Below are 18605 nucleotides of genomic sequence, written 5' to 3'. Positions count from 1 at the left end.
CCAAGGACACCTGAAGGATTTTAAGCTGAATATTTCCTTTCATCTTCCTTATGTAATGGGCTCTATCCCTTTTTAATTTCATACCTATGTGTGAATGCTTGGCTGCATCTTTACTTGCATTTCCTCAGGGATAGCAGATAATAAAATGTTTCTCTCTTTCACTGAAGAGAACTTTATTTCTTACTGCTATAATACAAATCCATCAAGTGGGAGCAGAATTTTATAGGTTTTTTGACAAAATTCGAGTCACATCAAGTTTGGCAAAGTAATTCTCGATGTGAGCTGAACAAGTTTTCTTCTCATACTGGACCAAACTCATTGCAGCCATTAGTGTTCGAGCTCCTAAATCTAATTCCAGATGTACCTTATCATGTGCCGTTCCTGGAGAAATTTGCCACTCACCAGAAATCCCAGAATTATTTGAAATACTTTCCATTGCTGCCATTTCAGAAAGGCCATTTTGCACCTGGATAAACACTAGAGCTGCCTGCACAGTTCCTGATACTTACCTTGAACATAGTAGTCAGGGGCAGCTCAGAGGGCGGCACGCTGTCACAATGGTTAGCACTGTTCCAGCACAGCACTAAGGGCTCGGGTTCAATACCAGCTTTGGGTGACTGTCTGTGTGGAGTTTGCACATTTTTAATTGGCTGAATGACCTCTTTCTGCATCGTAGTGATTCGAAAATTCTATGAAATCAGCGTTTCACTATGCAGGCAGGGAGCTGAAGGTCTTTTTTGGGGTGAAAGCAAGAAGCCCTCATCTTCCTTCAGCTGAACATTGAAGGCCACATGACTGGGCCATGCTAATCCAGCCCTAGGTTGATACCCAGGACAGTGCAGTCTCAGTCATCTGGAGGAATACCTCTGGCACAGCTGCCCTTCTCTTCTTAGCCAACCTAAGTGCGCCCACCTTCTCTCTGATTCCTCACACTGGGACCACCTCTCACCGTGCTATACCATTCTCACTAATTCCTGCAACATGTTTCCTCAGTCACCCTCAATGACCCCAACCTATTAAATCTGCATATCTTCAAAGTGGAGTTTGGAACACTCCTCATCTGTACCACCAGTGTAATATCTGCTTCTCTCTTATTTCAGGAGCAATAAAGCCCACAATTGGGCAGAAAGTACCAAGAGGAGTGGTGTGATGCCTGTAATTCATCCTGAATTTGACCTCTAAGTAGGGTCTGGCACTGCTAACAGAACCAGCACATGGCTTAATGTGCCAGGATTCCCTGAGCAGAGGCTATCTCCCTTGTTTGGACTGGAGTCTGCTGACAACCACAAAAAACTAAACAAAAACAAAAGAACTCGGATGCTGTAAATCAGAAACCAAAACAGAAATTGCTGGAAAAGCTCAGCAGGTCAGGTGCAGTGACCCTTCCTCAGAACTGTTGTTAACGTTACGGGTTCGGTGAACTTTCCTCGCAACAGCTCTGATTTTCTCTTCATTGATGCTGCCAGACGTGCTGAGCCTTTCCAGCAACTTCAGTTTTTGAACAAAGCCAAACTCCCTGGCTTTGTATCTGTGCTAAATGGTACATCAGGATAGTAATAATAGGACTCTGGTTTCTCTGACTGAGGGAGTAATGTGCTAAAAGGCAAAACAAGAATAGTGTGAGCACTCAGAGAGACTCAAAATGAGTGAGCACAGTGAGAGAAGGCAAAGATCCTGAGGTAAAGGCTGGTCTAGTCTGTGAGCTGGTTGCATTTGCTGAGTGCAATGTGCCCTTGCTGCAGTATTATAAGTTTACTAGCTGGCACAGCCTAAGGAGCAGTATTGAAGTGCAGAAGGTAACTGTAAGACTTGGACAACTGAAGCTGGGTCCTTCTTAGGTGAACTGCATGATTTGTCAAAATTCTCAGCGGGAAATATTGGCATCTCCACCTGAAAGCTCGATCAGCCCAGGTGATGTGTCATGCCAGAAACAGTCCAGGTAGATTAGATTAACAAATTAATTTTAGGTTCCAGTGTGGGCCAGAAGGAGCTGGCATGTACCTCTGGGCCTCACAAGGAAGCCTTGGGCTTGCTTCGCCAGGGGTTTCACCTCTCCAACACTTGATCTCTTCTGGAATTTGCCATCACTTAGCTGGAGTTTTGAGTGTGATTCTCACAGATTATTTAATAAATGGTTTCCAGAAGCAGAATCACACCCAGCAGTGGAAATACTTTTCTGAGGTTTGCAAGTGTGGCCGAGTTAAGTAAGAGTGGCCTGCTGCCCACTGTGAGTGATCAAAGAGCTGTACGGTACAGAAACAGACCCTTCAGTCTAACTCATCAATGCTGACCAGATACCCTCTATTAATCTAGTCCCACTTGCCAGCATTTGGCCCAGATCCCTCTGCACCTTCCTATTCATGTACCCATCCAGATGCCTTTTAGGTTTGTAAATGTACCTACTTGCACCACATCCTCTGGCAGCTTGTTCCATAAATGCACCCCTCACTGTTTGAAACAATTTACTTTTTCAGTTTACTTTTAAATCTTTCCTCTCTCACCTTAAACAGATGCTTTCTAACTTTGGATTCCCCCACTCTGGAAAAAGACCTTGGCTAATTACCCTTTCCTTGCCCCTCCTGATTTTATTCACCTCTATCAGGTCACCCCTCAGCCCCTGACATTCCAGGAAAAAAAACCCTCCAGTCTATTCAGCCTCTCCCATAGTCCAAACCCTCAAATCCAGAGAACATTCTTGCACACCTTTTCTGAACCCTTTGCAGTTTAAAAACATCTTTCCAACAGCAGGGAGACCAGAAATGAACGCAATGTTCTAAAAGTGGTCTTACCAATGTGCTGTACAGCCACAATGCTATTTTCCCAACACTCAATGCACTGGCCAATGAAGATAAGTTGAAGGGACATATTCAATAAAACAAGGAACAAAAACAGAAGTTGCTGAAAAAGCTCAGCCGGTCTGGCAGCATCTATGAAGAAAAAAAACAGAGTTAATGTTTCGGGTCCGGTGACCGTTCCTCAGAACTGGTGATGGCTGGGAAAACATCAGTTTATATGCAGAAAATACGGAGGTGGGTCGGGTAGGGGGTAGACGATAGCATTGAGCTCAAAGACAGAAAGACAGTCGGACAGAAAAAGGAGTTGCTAACGATCAGGCTGGAGGGTGACCAACAACAGGGGGTGTGTAATGGCAGGCTATGTGGTAACAAGGGGCATATTGTTTGATACAATCTGCCAATCATTGGGATATATTGTTTACATACCTGGCATCCTACAGGCAATAGTACGAGTAAATCACATGACTCATTTCTGTGGTAGCCTAGTTAAGGATGAGAACATTGAATTTGAATTCACTAGCATTCATAGAAACTCAACAGTATGGCAGCAGGCCATTCAACCCATTTAGTCTACACCAACTGCTCAAAGAGCATCCCACTCAGACTCATCCCATCCCTGTAACCTTGCCTCTGCCATCGCTAATACACCTAATCTGCAAAGTCCTGGACAGTATGGGCAATTTAGCATGGCCAATCTACCCTAACCTGCACATCTTTGGACTGTGAGAGGAAACTGGAGCACCTGGAGGAAAGCCATGCAAACACAGGGAGAATGTGCAAACTCCACACAGACAGTCGCACGAGGGTGGAATCACACCCAGGTCCCTGGTGCTCTGAGGCAACAGTGCTAACCACTGAGCCACCATGCCATATCAGCATTGTACCATTGGAATAATGAAGACCATCAGGAGTCAAATTGACTTAAGCACCACATGCACGAAATGCAAGAAATCACTAAGGTTACACACATCTTGCACATGGCAGCATTAGGAAGGAAAAAACAAGTAAAGGATCTGGAGGATGCACCTCACCAGTTGGAGATGTCTATAAGACAGACTTTCATCCAAGACATGAGCAACATGAAGGGCTGAAAGGGTAGAATAACTATGGTAAAGCATTAATTGGGAAATCATTCCCAATTACCTACTCATTCCTGATAGTTCTTCACAAATATCAGCACTTACATGTACATTTGATCAATGTAAGTAACTCAGCACAACAAGGTGTAGAGCTGGATGAACACAGCAAGTCAAGCAACATCAGAAGAGCAGGAAAGCTGATGTTTTATGCCTGGACCCTTCTTCTGAAGAGGGGTCCAGACCTGAAACATCAACTTTCCTGCTCTGTGATGCACCTTGTTATCTCAGTTTCTCCAGCATCAGTAGTTCCTACTATCTCAAAATAACTCAGCAACTGCTTTAGCTTGACTAAAGCTGTGATAAGTAAGAAGGAGGAGGACAGCAAGGGATTAAAATCACAAAGAACCAGAGACTGACAAAAGACGAGATTTAATGACAGATCACTTGGCATGAATATTTGTGGATGCTTCAAACTGCCAGCCCATTCTACTTCAGAGCCATTCTTTATTTCATGAGAACCCATTCTTTATTTCATGAGAACCCAATAACTTATAACAGTAAAACTTCACGTTACTTTGTTTGGTATGAATTGTAAATTAATTTGATCTTGTTACTCAAATAACTGCATGTTCAGTTTCCTGGTCAGAACAAAGTATAGGATAACACTGAGGGAGTTTGACCAAGTGGATGTTGGAAGAATGTTTTCTCTTGTGGGAGAATCTAGAATTAAAATTTTAAAAATAAGGACTCACCCATTTAAAACAGAGATGAGGAATTTTTTCTTCTCAGAGAGTTGAGTCTTTGGAATTCCCTTCCTCAAATGACAGTGTATGAAGGTTCTTTAAATATATTTATGTCAGAAGGGGGTAGATTCTTTGTTACCAAGAGGATTTAAGGTTATGCAGATTTGAGGTCAATTAAAACAGCATGGCCTATTGTGTGGTAGACCAGGATCGAAGGGCCAAGTGGTTTACTCTTGTTCATTATATCTGTGTTAAGCAGCGTCAAAAATCATTGGCACCAGGTTATAGTCCAACAGGTTTATTTGAAAGCACAAGCTTTCAAAGCCTCGCTCCTTCTTCAGGTGTTAGTGAAAGAGGTTAGTATCAGACACAGAATTTATAAGGACAATTTCAAAGGGTCACACCACTGATGAGTATGTATTAAACAAACATCATATTGATAAGCCTTTAATCAGTTAGAAGATTTTAATTGATTAACATGTATATGTAAATCCCTGAATTCTTTTCAATGCCTTGAGAGAGCTAAAGGCTTTGTCAGTGTAATGAAGAGGTGGTATTTTAGGTCAGACAATGCATGTTAGGTGTGAGGCCTTGTTTAGAATCTGTTTGTGTTTTAGTTTGGAGTCAGACTGGTTTTATTACCAAAGTAGGAATCTATGAAACACCACATTGGCTGACTATCTATAAATTGCTACTTTAGAAATAAAACCAGTCTGACTACAAACCAAAACACAAACAGATTCTAAACAAGGCCTCACACCTAACAGGCATTGTCTGACCTCTTTTTTTACACTGATAAAACCTTTAGTTCTCTCAGGACAGTATATTGAAAGGAATTCAGTGATTTACATATTCTGAAGAAGGGCATTGGCCCGAAACGTCAATTTTCCTGCTCCTCTGATGCTGCTTGGCCTGCTGTGTGCATCCAGCTCCACACCTTGTTATCTCAGATCCTCCGGCACCTGCAGTTCATACTATCTCTATCAAACTTATGTTGCTGTGTTCCACAGTTTATGTCACTCCCAGAGAACAGCAGAGAATGGGAGCCTCACCAGTATTTACTCCTCTGTAGATGATGCGAACGTAAGTGTTTTGAGTGATCATTGCCCCGCGAGGGAGTCTGCACAGAAAACGTAAATAGGTTTTAACAGACTGAAAGAGGCTACAGGATGGTCATATAAAGGGCTGCACTTACTTCATTCCTAATGCTGAGCAAGAAGTTCACACATGTGTACCCTAGGTGAATTCAGTGACATTTAGTTTCTCTTTTTCTACCACTGTATTGTGATGTTACTCAGTAGTTGAAGCTATAAAGGGAAGATATTGAATACGGCATGAACTAATCCCAAATCAGTTTAACTAGGGAAGATTCATCTAAACTGAAAATAGGGTAAACAATTACATTAGAAAGGAGAAGGGGATTGAGTCAGCCCAATTAAGTAAGATTCATTAGATAATTCTTTTACTCCTCTTCAAGAAAGGATGCCAGGATAAAAAGAGTTAAAGCATACAAGCATGCTTGAAATGCTGCTGATACAGCAAACTGCAAGGCTATGAGGACTTCAAAAGCTGAGAGAGTAGTAGAGACAATGGGGGAGTTGATTAAGCGTACACATGTTAGATACCCCTACAATCTTTGATACGTGGGAAACAAGTTATTTGTCCATTTCCAAATGTGAATCTGCCCACATAATATACAATGTATCTGATGCTCCCCCTTGCTGGTCGACAGAGTACCACCTTGAATCCTCTCAGGAGTCAACTCTCCCAACATTGCCTCAACGAACAAACATTAACCTGTACCTGAAACTGCAGAGATTATTTTGTAAAATAATAGGCCTTTCACAGAGCTGAGCTTCAGGAAGCCTGCTGACAACGTTGCTGACTAGCATCAGGACTTTGTAACGAGCTTACTCTGCACAGCCTGGGCCTGGAGGACTCTGGCATGTTGGGTGTCTCTTGCTCAGGTAAAGGTGAGGTATCCTGACCCTGATCTGATGGAGGTGTTTAGGCTTCTGGCAGAGAGAGGGTGATGTTACAGGGCTCGTCTGGAGTTACACAGCTTTGCTGGAGGTGGCTTTCAGCAGCAGTTACTATCTGGCCCTTGGAGATAGCCATGTGCTCCCATGCCAAGAATAGAATATTACTTCAGCGGAGAATAACTACAGAAATCTACAACACTGTGGGACTCGGGGGCATGTGTACACTAAAGACAGAAAGCTAGCGCACCGTGGCAGTAGGTCATCAGGAAGGCTAATGGAGTGTTGGCTCTTGTTTCAACTGGGTTGTTGAATAAAAGAAGGGAAGTCTTACTGTAACTGTACAAAGTGAGATCCCCACATCTGATGTACTGTAAGCAGTTTAAATCACTTTATTTAAGGAACTATCTTGTTTCACTGGAGGCAGTCCAGAGCAAGTCCATGACGGTGATTTCCAGTTTGGAGGGCTTGTCTCATTAGCAAGAGTTAAACAGATTGACTCTTCTGATTGCTGTTTAGAAAGATGCGAGGTGATCTCATTTGAAACACCTGCAGTTTTAAGGGTCTTGACAGGGTACATGCTGAGAAGATGTTTACCTTAATGGGAGAGTCTAGGGCCAGAGGGCACAGTCTCAGAATAAAGAAGTGCATGTTTGCATGTAGAATGAATTGCCGGAAGAAGTGGTGGATGAGGGTACAATTACAGCGTTTCAAAGGTATTTGGATAAGTTCATGAATAGGAAAGGTTTGAAGGGAAGTGGGCCAGGAGCAGGCAGTGGGGCAAGTTTAATTTGGGAAATTTGCTCAGCGTGGACAATTTGGGCTAAAGGGTCTGTTTCTGTGCTGTATGACTCCATGACTCTATAATATGCACAGCCAGCACAAATACACTAAGACACTGGGGAATAGGGAGAGGAGATGATGACTGATGTAGGGCTTCTCACTGTTTGAGGAAAAAGTCTCAAAGCTGAAAGGAGACCAACGGGATCAGGCCTGGACTGAAGGGGAGATAGGATATTTATAGCCATTTCTAATCTACTTATTACACTTGCAGATCAAGCAGCAAGGCCTTGTACCTATTCTTTTCTGGCGAAAGGGTAGAAACATTAAAACATTAACAAGGGTGCATGAGGACTTTGTTTGTATTGATAGATTCATAAAGAGGTGTCAATTCTCAAAGCTGAGATTATGTGATTTTCTTATTATTAAGAAGAATGGTAAAGGAGAATTTATTATTAACTGGGCTCAGACTGAAAGGTGGTTCAGTGTCAAAAAAGAGCTAGAAATCAAGCAGATCAAGAAATATTAAATGATACATGAGATACTTATGAGTATCTATTAGATGCATACTTTCTGTGAGATGTGATGAGAAGTCGATAAGCTGGTGGCATATGAGGTGCCGAGTGTTGTATCACTTTTTATGTTTTAAGGGTGAACCCTGGCAGATGTGTGAGAGGCAGTATCACAACAGTGTCAGGAATGTTACCTTGGTTACTGCAATGAAGTGACAAACATTGACTGCTTATCAGGCTTCTGATGGGGAGACCTGGCACCCAACACTCTGTTTGACAGTCCTGTTCAATACAAGCTCAGACACAAACGTGTGTGAAGCATTGAGGAGACAGTGGTACGTTCCATGGCAGAGAGCAGCAACTCGCACTTCCTTTGGTGGCACTGGAGCCAAGGTGTCTTGACACACAGATGGTCACTGGGCTTGGTTGATACATCAGCCCAGGCTGCCTTTATCGGTCAAGATGGCCTCTTGTTGCCATCCACTGGAAAAGAAACTTCTCTTTTTCCTGAGCAGCCATCAGGAGAACATCCAGGAATCCATAAAATTTGATGTTTTAGTCATGCAAGAACATCTAGTGAGCTGAGAAGTAAATTGGGTGACCCTCAGTGCAATTGATCCCTGTTTTTAAGCCCATCTCCGTGCTGAGCCTCAAAAAAGCAAGACTCCAGCTATTGAATCACAGAAAGGTTCCAGCACTTTTGGCCCATCATTCTGTGTCAACCCTCTGCAAGAGCAGAATTGCTCAATAATTCTGTAATAGCACCCATCTGCTTTTCCTGATCATCTTGCTTTCTTTTTATTTAGATGACCCTTCTTAGAGTTTTGAAATTTTATATTTATGCCCTGGCTCACTCAGTACTACTGTAATAAATATGATCCAGATATTTAACAACAACACCAAGGGAACACCAAGGGAATACATTGCTTCTTCACTCTGGAGAACAACCATTAACCATCATGCTCTATTGCCTGTCACACAATAATTACTACTGTCAATTTCACATGAACTCAGACTTTTCTGTGTACAGTTAGGTCTGACCAAATTCAGGCAGAACAGTTGGAAAATGTATAAAAATAAAGGCCCATCATTAAGATCCACATACCTAGACTTCCAGAATCCTCCTTGTCTTTTAGGACTTGAGTATCTGCACTACTGACCCCTATCTTCACTATAAAAGCAGAGATTGCTGAGTTTTCATTTTTACTTCAAATCTGAAATGTTTTCTTTTAATTCATTCATGAGATACTGACTAGGCCAGCACTTATTGCCCACTCCTAATTGCTCAGAGGGCAGTTAAGAATTAACCACATTGCAGTGGGTCTGGAGCCAGACCAGGTTAGAATGGCAGTTTCCTTCCCTCAAGGACATCAGTGAACCAGATGGGTTTTTCCTGACAATTGGCAATGGTTTCATGGTCATCATTGGACTTTTAATTCCAGCTTTTAGAATTTATTTTATTAAATTCAAATTCCACCAACTACCATGGCAGGATTTAAACCTGTGTCCCCTGAATATTAGAGATAACAAGGTGTGGAGCTGGATGAACACAGCAGCTGAGCAGGAAAGCTGATGTTTCGGGCCGAGAGCCATGAGTCTCTGAATTAACAGTGCAGCTATAGTACTACTAGGACATTCCCTCCCAATGCATTAGTCTATGTTCTTGTATAAGCCTGGCACCCGACTAAATATTTTTAAACAGAATGATGGCACTTCCCATTAGCAGAGAACATGATCAGAGAACCATTGAGAAATGCTGACAAGCATGCAAGACATCCAGGTTCTAACTCCGCATCACAGCATTAGACTTTAATCGAGGCTTTGATAACGACAAAAGCAATTCTAGATAAGAATAACATTAAGGCACAGTCACAAACTTACATTGTAATGCAATAATATTTTCAGCCCACCAACCATATGGGTATCCACACCACAAAAGGCATGTAATTCATTTTAAGGATTATATTCTGTGAAAAAAAAATTGAGGTGGTATTTGTGTTGTGTGGAAAAAGAAATGTGTAGAGAGAAGAATAAATCAAACAGGGTCTATGGTTCCTCAGGAGAAAAAATATTATGTTATCTGCTGTTCATCTATTTACTGCCACTTTTGCTGCAGGAGCTTTAAAGGCACAAATCTATATGCTGCAGGGACCTTGTATGCTTCCTTCAAATAAATGTGAAGGTCAATGTTATTGTGTAGCAGGCACAGGCGAAGGAAACTCAAATTTACAATGTCAACAACTGGCAGAAAAAGGTAATCTTCTACACAGTCCTGAAAAAAATTGAGGTTAGATCAGACAAAATTATCATTTTCTTTTTGCAATGGTGGTTGTGATGGGATACCAAATATCGTTTGACCTTCCTGCCATACATGTCTTCTTCTGAGAGCAATGCCTGACCTTTGACACACGATTAAAATGGGAAACAAGTTTTGAGATGGGTCAATATGCATTTTATTTTGGAAAAATTGAACCAGGGAAGCAGATTCGGAGAGGTTTATTGATGCAATCACTGTAATTTATGTGTGATGCAGGAATTGCAGTTTTGGGGTTTTATGGGAGTCCCGTTCCTTTCTTCCTCACTTGCCTAATAATTCTTCAAAATTAAAGTGCTCTACAGCATTTTTGTCAGCACTGAAAGTGCATGTGATGGATTTAGGATTCTAAACACGCCTTAATTATTCAGCTCCTTTGTTCTCACACACCACAACTCAATTACCCTGCCCATACAAACTTGATCCAGGAGTGAGCGACAGACAGCATTTTGCATAGTAATGTCAAACGATGGATCGATACGAACATACATCACAGAAGAAAGAGAAAGAAATGCCTGTTCATCAACAATTACAGCTTCTGGCATGAAATGAAATTAAGTTTAGGCTTAGGCTTAAGCTTAAGCTTAGGGTTGTTTGTAAATCAATGGAGAACTGTCAGGGCTGATACTGGATAACAAAGTGTGGAGCTGGATGAACACAGCAGGCCAAGCAGCATCTCAGGAGCACAAAAGCTGATGTTTCGGGCCTAGACCCTTCATCAGAGAGGGGGATGGGGAGAGGGTTCTGGAATAAATAGGGAGAGAGGGGGAGGCGGACCAGACCAGCTCATCCCCTCCCCCCACTGCATCCCAAAACCAGCCCAGCCTGTCTCTGCCTCCCTAACCTGTTCTTCCTCTCACCCATCCCTTCCTCCCATCTCAAGCCGCAACTGCTAACCTCATCCCACCTCCTTGACCTGTCCGTCTTCCCTGGACTGACCTATCCCCTCCCTACCTCCCCACCTATATTCTCCTCTCCACCGATCTTCTTTTCTCTCCATGTTCAGTCCACCGCCCCCTCTCTTCCTATTTATTCCCGAACCTTCTCCCCATCCCCCTCTCTGATGAAGGGTCTAGGCCCGAAACATCAGCTTTTGTGCTCCTGAGATGCTGCTTGGCCTGCTGTGTTCATCCACCTCCACACTTTGTTATCTTGGATTCTCCAGCATCTGCAGTTCCCATTATCTCTCAGGGCTGATACTGGGTTTGGGGATTTAGCTTGATGGAAATATTGCTATCACACCACATTTACAAATGAAACAGGGGTAAGTGTAATTGACTGTTCTGGTTAATATACATAGAAGAATGAGAGTTCATTTCAAATGTGTGGCATAAATGAATGAAAGGAACAGACAATTCAATTTGCATCAACATTGAGTCTGAGTTCCAAAGGATTCTTTTCGACTTCATGATAACACTTTTAGGTTAAAACACAAAATTTCAATATCATATAAATTCTCTTTGACTGCATATGCCAATTACTGCCTCAAGCATTCTAGGATCATCACAGTACAATGTTTAGCAGCAGCATTGTGCAATTCAATCCTGTGAGCCCACCACTCAAGATGGTCAGGTCGGGGCTGGTTATGGTCTCAAACATACTTTGCTATTTCATCTCCACAACACTCCTCCCCATAACTTCGCTATCAAAATCGGTTCAATTTTCCCTTGAACAAATCCCATGATACCATTTTCACTATTTTCTGGGCAGAGAATTTCGCAAACTAATAACCTTCTGAGAGATAAAACTTCGCCCCATTTACATTTTAAAAGAGGGATTGCTTATTGTTAAACTGTGTCCCCTAGTTCTATGTGCACCCTTGTTCACTTCGAGTCACCGCTCAACTAAACTTCCACTGGAGCTTATATGTTTCTAATAGATAGTTCACGAGAGATTATTAAAGGTTCTTGAACAAGTAGTAGAGCAGAGAGTATGGAAAGGCTAAGGAACGTAACTTCAGGAACAACAGATAAGAGGACAACTATGAAAAGGGGGCAGCCAATGAGGTCTTGAGGCTATTGTACTTAAATGCACGCAGTACAAGAAACAAGACAAATGAATTTGTAGCGCAAATTGAAATTGGCCGGTGGACTTTTGCAGGTATCTCAGAGATGAGGCTGAAAGAGGATCTGTGCTGGGAATTAAATATTCAAGAATATACATACTATGGAAAGGACAGGCAGAGGGCTTTAGGGCTGCCTTGCTAGTAAGAAATAAAATTAAATCAACAGCAAGAAGTGATATAGGGTGGGAAGACATAGAATCTGTGTGGGTAGAGTTGAAGAATGGTGAAGTTAAAAAGATCTTGTTGGGAGGCCCCCTAGCAGTAGTTAGGGGGGGAAGAAAATAAGTCAGGAGATAGAAATTGTGTGTAAGAAAGCCACAGTTACGATAATCATAAGAGACTTAAATTTGGACGTGGACTGGGAAAGTCCAATTGGGAAAGGATTCAAGAAAAGCAATTCTTGGAATGCCACGAGATGGGTTTTAGAAGCAGCTTTTGGGAGACTCTCTTCGGGAATAGGCAATTCTGGATTGAGTGATGTGTAATGGGATAGACTTGAATAGGATGTGCAAGGTGACGAAAACCCTAAGTGGAGAGTAATGGCTATGGGATAGTGACCATAGTATGAAAAATTCACCCCGCAGTATGAGAGGGGGAAGCTGGAATCAGATGTAATGAAATGATACTTGAGTAAAGATAAATACAAAGACACAAGGGAGGAGCTGGCCAGAGTTGATTGGAAGGTCAACTCAGCAGGGAGAACAGTGGACCAGCAATGGCAGGAATTTCTGGAGGTAATTTGGGAGGCACAGCGGAAATTCATCCCAAGGAAGCCGAAGCATACTAATGGGGAGCGTGAGGCAAGCAGGGCTGACAAGGGAAGTCAGGGACAGTATAAAAGCAAAAGAAAAACATACAATGTGGAGGCTGTAAAAGTTGTACTTTAAAATGGGCAGAGGCCGACTAAAGAAGCAATAAGGGGGAGAAGCTGAAATATGAGGGTAAGATAGTTTGTCATACAAAAGAAGATTATACGAATATATTTTAAATGCCTAAAATGTAAGGGAGAAGGAAACGTAGTCATTGGACTGCTAGAAAATGAGACTGGAGCGGTAGTAATGGGAGACAAAGAAACAGTGTAGGAACTGAATAGAGATAGCAAGGTGTAGAGCTGGATGAACACAGCAGGTCAAGCGACTTCTTAGGAGCAGGAAAGCTGACGTTTCGGGCCTAGATCCTTCATCAGAAATGGGGACGGAATAGATTAATTTGCATCAGTCTTCACTTAATAGCATACCACAGCTTAAGGACACTCAGGGGACAGTGAAGAGTGCAGCGGTCATCATTAAGGAGAGTTGTTGGTGGAGGATGAAAGTTCTGAAGCTGGATAAATAACTTGCACCAGAGAGACTACACCCTAAAGATCTGAAGGCAATTGGGGAGGTATTGAAAAGGCAGCCTTGGAGTCTTGCGGTGAGAGTAGGAACAGGCAGCCCTGAGGCAATGAGGGAGGGAACAGGCAGCCCTGAGGCGGTGAGAGTGGGAGCAGGCAGCCCTGAGGCAATGAGGGAGGGAACAGGCAGCCCTGAGGCAGTGAGAGTGGGAGCAGGCAGCCCTGAGGCAACGAGGGAGGGAACAGGCAGCCCTGAGGCAGTGAGAGTGGGAGCAGGCAGCCCTGAGGCAACGAGGGAGGGAACAGGCAGCCCTGAAGCAGTGAGAGTAGGAACAGGCAGCCCTGAGGCAACGAGGGAGGGAACAGGCCACCCTGAGGCGGTGAGAGTGGGAGCAGGCAGCCCTGAGGCAACGAGGGAGGGAACAGGCGGCCCCGAGGCGGTGAGAGTGGGAGCAGGCAGACCCAAGAAAGTGAGAGCAGGCAGATCCGAGAAGGTAGAATGGGGACAGGCAGCCCCGAGGCGTGAGAGTGAGAACAAGCAGCCCCGAGGTGATAAGAAAGGGAACAGGCAGCACCGAGGCGGTGAGAGTGGGGACAGGCAGCCCCGAGACGGTGAGAACGGGAACAGACAGCCCCGAAGGCAGTGAGAGAGGAAACAGGCAGCCCCAGGGGGCAGTGAATGCAAGGTCCGGGCGTGTGAGAGCGGCAACCCAGCATGACCAGACACTTACGGACTGTGATGTTGAACTATTAACTGTGTTTCTTTGTTTTTCTGCACTTTAATGAGGTGGACTGTTGTGTTTAACTGCTAGTTTGCTTCCTTTATTTTTCTGCTTTGTACTGAGATTCTGTGGCTGGGTACATTTGTGCCTAAGCCAGTGCCATAAGCGACGGCCTGTAAACTTTTCAGTGTACTCGCGCGAGTGGGTACATGTGACAATAAAAGCGAACTCTAATTCTTTTTGAAATCATTGAATTCAGGGAGGATGCCAAAAGACTGAAATGTGGCAAATGTAACACCCCTGTTTAAGAAGAGATGAGGCAGCAGATGGGAAATTACAGTGATAATGGGAACTGCAGATGCTGGAGAATCCAAGATAGCAAAGTGTGGAGCTGGATGAACGCAGCAGGCCCAGCAGCATCTCAGGAGCACAAAAGCTGATGTTTCGGGCCTAGACCCTTCATCAGAGAGGGGGATGGGGAGAGGGAACTGGAATAAATAGGGAGAGAGGGGTGGGAGGAAGGGATGGGTGAGAGGAAACCAGCCCAGCCTGTCTCTGCTTCCCTAACCTATTCTTCCTCTCACCTATCCCCTCCTCCCACTTCAAGCCGCACCTCCATTTCCTACCTACCACCTCATCCCACCTCCTTGACCTGTCCATCTTCCCTGGACTGACCTATCCCCTCCCTACCTCCTCACCTATACTATCCTCTCTACCTATCTTGTTTCCTCTCCATCTTCGGTCCACCTCCCCACCCTCCCTATTTATTCCAGAACCCTCTCCCCATCCCCCTCTCTGATGAAGGGTCTAGGCCCGAAACGTCAGCTTTTGTGCTCCTGAGATGCTGCTGGTCCTGCTGTGTTCATCCAGCTCCACACTTTGTTAGATGGGAAATTACAGGCTGGTTAGTGCATCCTCTGATGCTGGTAAGAATTTAAAGCCCATTATTAAGGAAACATATGGTAAAATAGGTTTAGAGATAGTAGGAACTGCAGATGCTGGAGAATCTGAGATAACAAGGTGGAGAGTTGGGTGAACGCAGCAGGCCAAGCAGCATCAGAGGAGCAGGAAGGCCGACGTTTCAGCCCTAGATCCTTCTTCAGAAATTAAGAAGGTTCGAGGCCCAAAACGTCAGTCTTCCTGCTCCTCTGATGCTGCTTGGCCTGCTGTGTTCATCCAGCTCTACACCTTGCTTTTAATGGTAGAATGGGGCTGTGTCAGAGCAGCTTCATCAAGGGGAGGCCATGCCCGTTAATTCTGTCTGAATTCTTTGAGGAAGGAATGAGCAAGTTAGACAAATCAGAGCCAGTGGTGTGGTCTACTTGAATTTCCAGAAGGCCTTTGGCAAGGATGCTGCTAAAATATACTAGGGGTAAGGTACCAGCATTGATAGAGGATTAGCTGAATGGCCAAAGGGCCAGAGAGAAGTCAAAGCTGTCTTTTTCGGGATGGCAGCCAGTGACTAGTAGAATTCCATAGGGGTCAGTGTTGGGACCATGACTACTTATGTTATACATCAATGATCTGAATGAAGGGCCTGAGGACCTTGCTGCTAGGCTTGCAGGTGGCACGAAGGTAGGCAGATGGACAGGCAGTGCTGCCGAAGCTGAAAGGTTGCAGAAGGACTTGCACAGTCTTGAAGACTGGGAGAAGACGTGGCAGATGGAATACAGTGTGGGAAATTGTGGATTTTATTCACTTTGGTAAAAAGATTAAAGGCGTAGACTGTTGTCAAAATCGGAAAGACTTCAGGAGTTTAAAACGCAAAGGAGTTTGCTAGCAGTTGCCTGTGCCCCCTCTCACTGCCTCGGGGCTGCCTGTTCATGCTCTCACCACCTCAGGCCTGCCTGTTCCCTCTCTCACTGCCTCCGTGCTGCCTGTTCCCTCTCTCACTGCCTCAGGGCTGCCTGTTCCCTCTCTCACTGCCTCGGGGCTGCCTGTTCCCACTCTCAACACCTTGGGGCTGTCTGTTCCCTCTCTCAATACCATGGGGCTGTCTGTTCCCTCTCTCACTGCCTTCAGGCTGCCTGTTCCCTCTCTCACTGCCTTGGGGCTGCCTGTTCCCTATCTCAACGCCTTGGGGCTGCCTGTTGCCCCCCTCACTGCCTTGGGGCTGCCTGTTCCCCCTCTCACTACCTTTGGGCTGCCTGTTCCCCCCTCACTGCCTTCGGGCTGCCTGTTCCCTCTCTCACTGCCTCGGGGCTGCCTGTTCCCTCTCTCACTGCCTTGGGGCTGCCTGTTCCCTATCTCAACGCCTTGGGGCTGCCTGTTGCCCCTCTCACTGCCTTGGGGCTGGCTGTTCCCCCTCTCACGGCCTTCGGGCTGCCTGTTCCCTATCTCAACGCCTTGGGGCTGTCTGTTCCCTCTCTCACTGCCTCGGTGCTGCCTGTTGCCCCCTCACTGCCTTGGGGCTGTCTGTTCCCTCTCTCAATACCATGGGGCTGTCTGTTCATGCTCTCTCCACCTCAGGCCCGCTTGTTCCCTCTCTCAACACCTTATGAGTCCTAGTTGATGATTCTCTTAAGGTTAACATATAGGTTCTGTTGGCAGTTAGGAAGGCAAATGCAATGTTCACAATAATTTTGAGGGGGCTAAAATACAAGACCAGGAGATATACTGCTGAGGCTGCGTAAGGCTCTGGTCAGACTACAATTAGAATACTGTGAGCAGTTTTGGACCCCATGTCGAAGAAAGGATGTGCTAGCATTGTAGAGGGTCGAGAAAAGGTTTACAAGAATAATCTCGGGGATGAAGGGCTTGTCATACGAGGAGCAGTTGAGAACTCTGGGTCTGTACTCAATGGAGTTTAAACGGATGAAGGGGAGAACCTAATTGAAATTTACAGAAGACTGAGAGGCCTGGGTAGAGTGGACGTGGAGAAGATGTTTTTGTGAGTAGGAGAGACTGGCATCAGACGACACAGCCTTAGAGTGAATGGACAATCCTTTAGAATTGAGATGAAGAGGAATTTCTTCGGCCACAGGGTGATGATTCTGTGGAATTAATTGCTGCTGAAGACATTGGAGATAGATAGGTTCGAGATTAGTAAGGGGATTAAGTTTATGGGGAGAAAGCAAGAGAATGGGGTTGAAAAACACATCAACCATGATCGAATGGCAGGGCAGACTCAGTGAGCTGAATGGCCTAACTCTGTTGCTATGTCTTATGGTCTCATGGTCTTAGATTCAGTCACTCTGACCTTTTCCGAAAAGAGAACCTTACAAACCAGTAACAATTCATGCACAGCTCCTCCGAACTATTCCTAACGCAGTAATAAATACTTTTTAAGTAAGGAGACTGAAACACTGAACAGTACTACAGATGCAGTTTGACCAAAATGGATCTCCCTACTACTGACCCTCATACATTAATATTTTTCATACTATGAAAGCTTCATCAGCCCACTTCCCTAAGATTTATTTGTTACATTTCATATCATGCTCAAAGTACTCAAACGGAACGAACTGGTGTTATTTGTGCTTTGGCTACCTTTAATGAGTGACCAGAGGGGACTTAAGTACAGGTTTTTTTTATGTATATTCAAGAGTACGTAAGAGAGAGGTCATTCTTGTCCAGCTAGAATAAAAACTCTGCTGAATACAGGAAATTCAACATTTTATGCAATTTTAGTAACGTCTGCAAATTTCAATCATATGAACACACAATGATACAATACCTGCATCTGTCCAGTTGTAAGTATACACCTTCATTCATGGGGATCGATTAATCACATCCTGGCCTGATACTGCTTGGTTCACAACCCTAGATAACAAAGTGTGAAGCTTGATGAACACAGCAGGCCAAGCAGCATCTCAGGAGCACAAAAGCTGATGTTTCGGGCCTCGACCCTTCATCAGGGAGCTCTCCAGCATCTGCAGCGCCCATTATCTCTGGTTCACAACCCGTATCTGTTTGTTACATTCCCCTTTACTGCCTTCTAACTAGTTAATCCTTTCTGGTTCCCATTGTCTTTTTGTAAAATCCCTGCTGTTCTCAGTTAATATTATACACAAGCTTCATCTGGGAATCTCTGCTATTTTAGTTTTATTGTGGACATAGGCATCCCTATTTAACACTTATAGTCGATTTAACTCTTACACTTTAATACTGCAAACTAGAGAGCCATTTAAAATAAATTGGATCATTAGTGAAAGAAAGAACTTGCAAATATTTGGCAACCTACACTACCTTAGGATTTCTCAAGTGTTTTTGAAACAATTAGGTTCTTTTGAAGGGTTATATCTGGTGGAATGGAGGATAATGCAGCGGCCCATTTAAACAAT

This window comes from Stegostoma tigrinum, chromosome 3 (genome assembly GCF_030684315.1).
Source record: "Stegostoma tigrinum isolate sSteTig4 chromosome 3, sSteTig4.hap1, whole genome shotgun sequence".
Classification (NCBI taxonomy): domain Eukaryota; kingdom Metazoa; phylum Chordata; class Chondrichthyes; order Orectolobiformes; family Stegostomatidae; genus Stegostoma; species Stegostoma tigrinum.
This window is presented reverse-complemented; position numbering follows the sequence as displayed.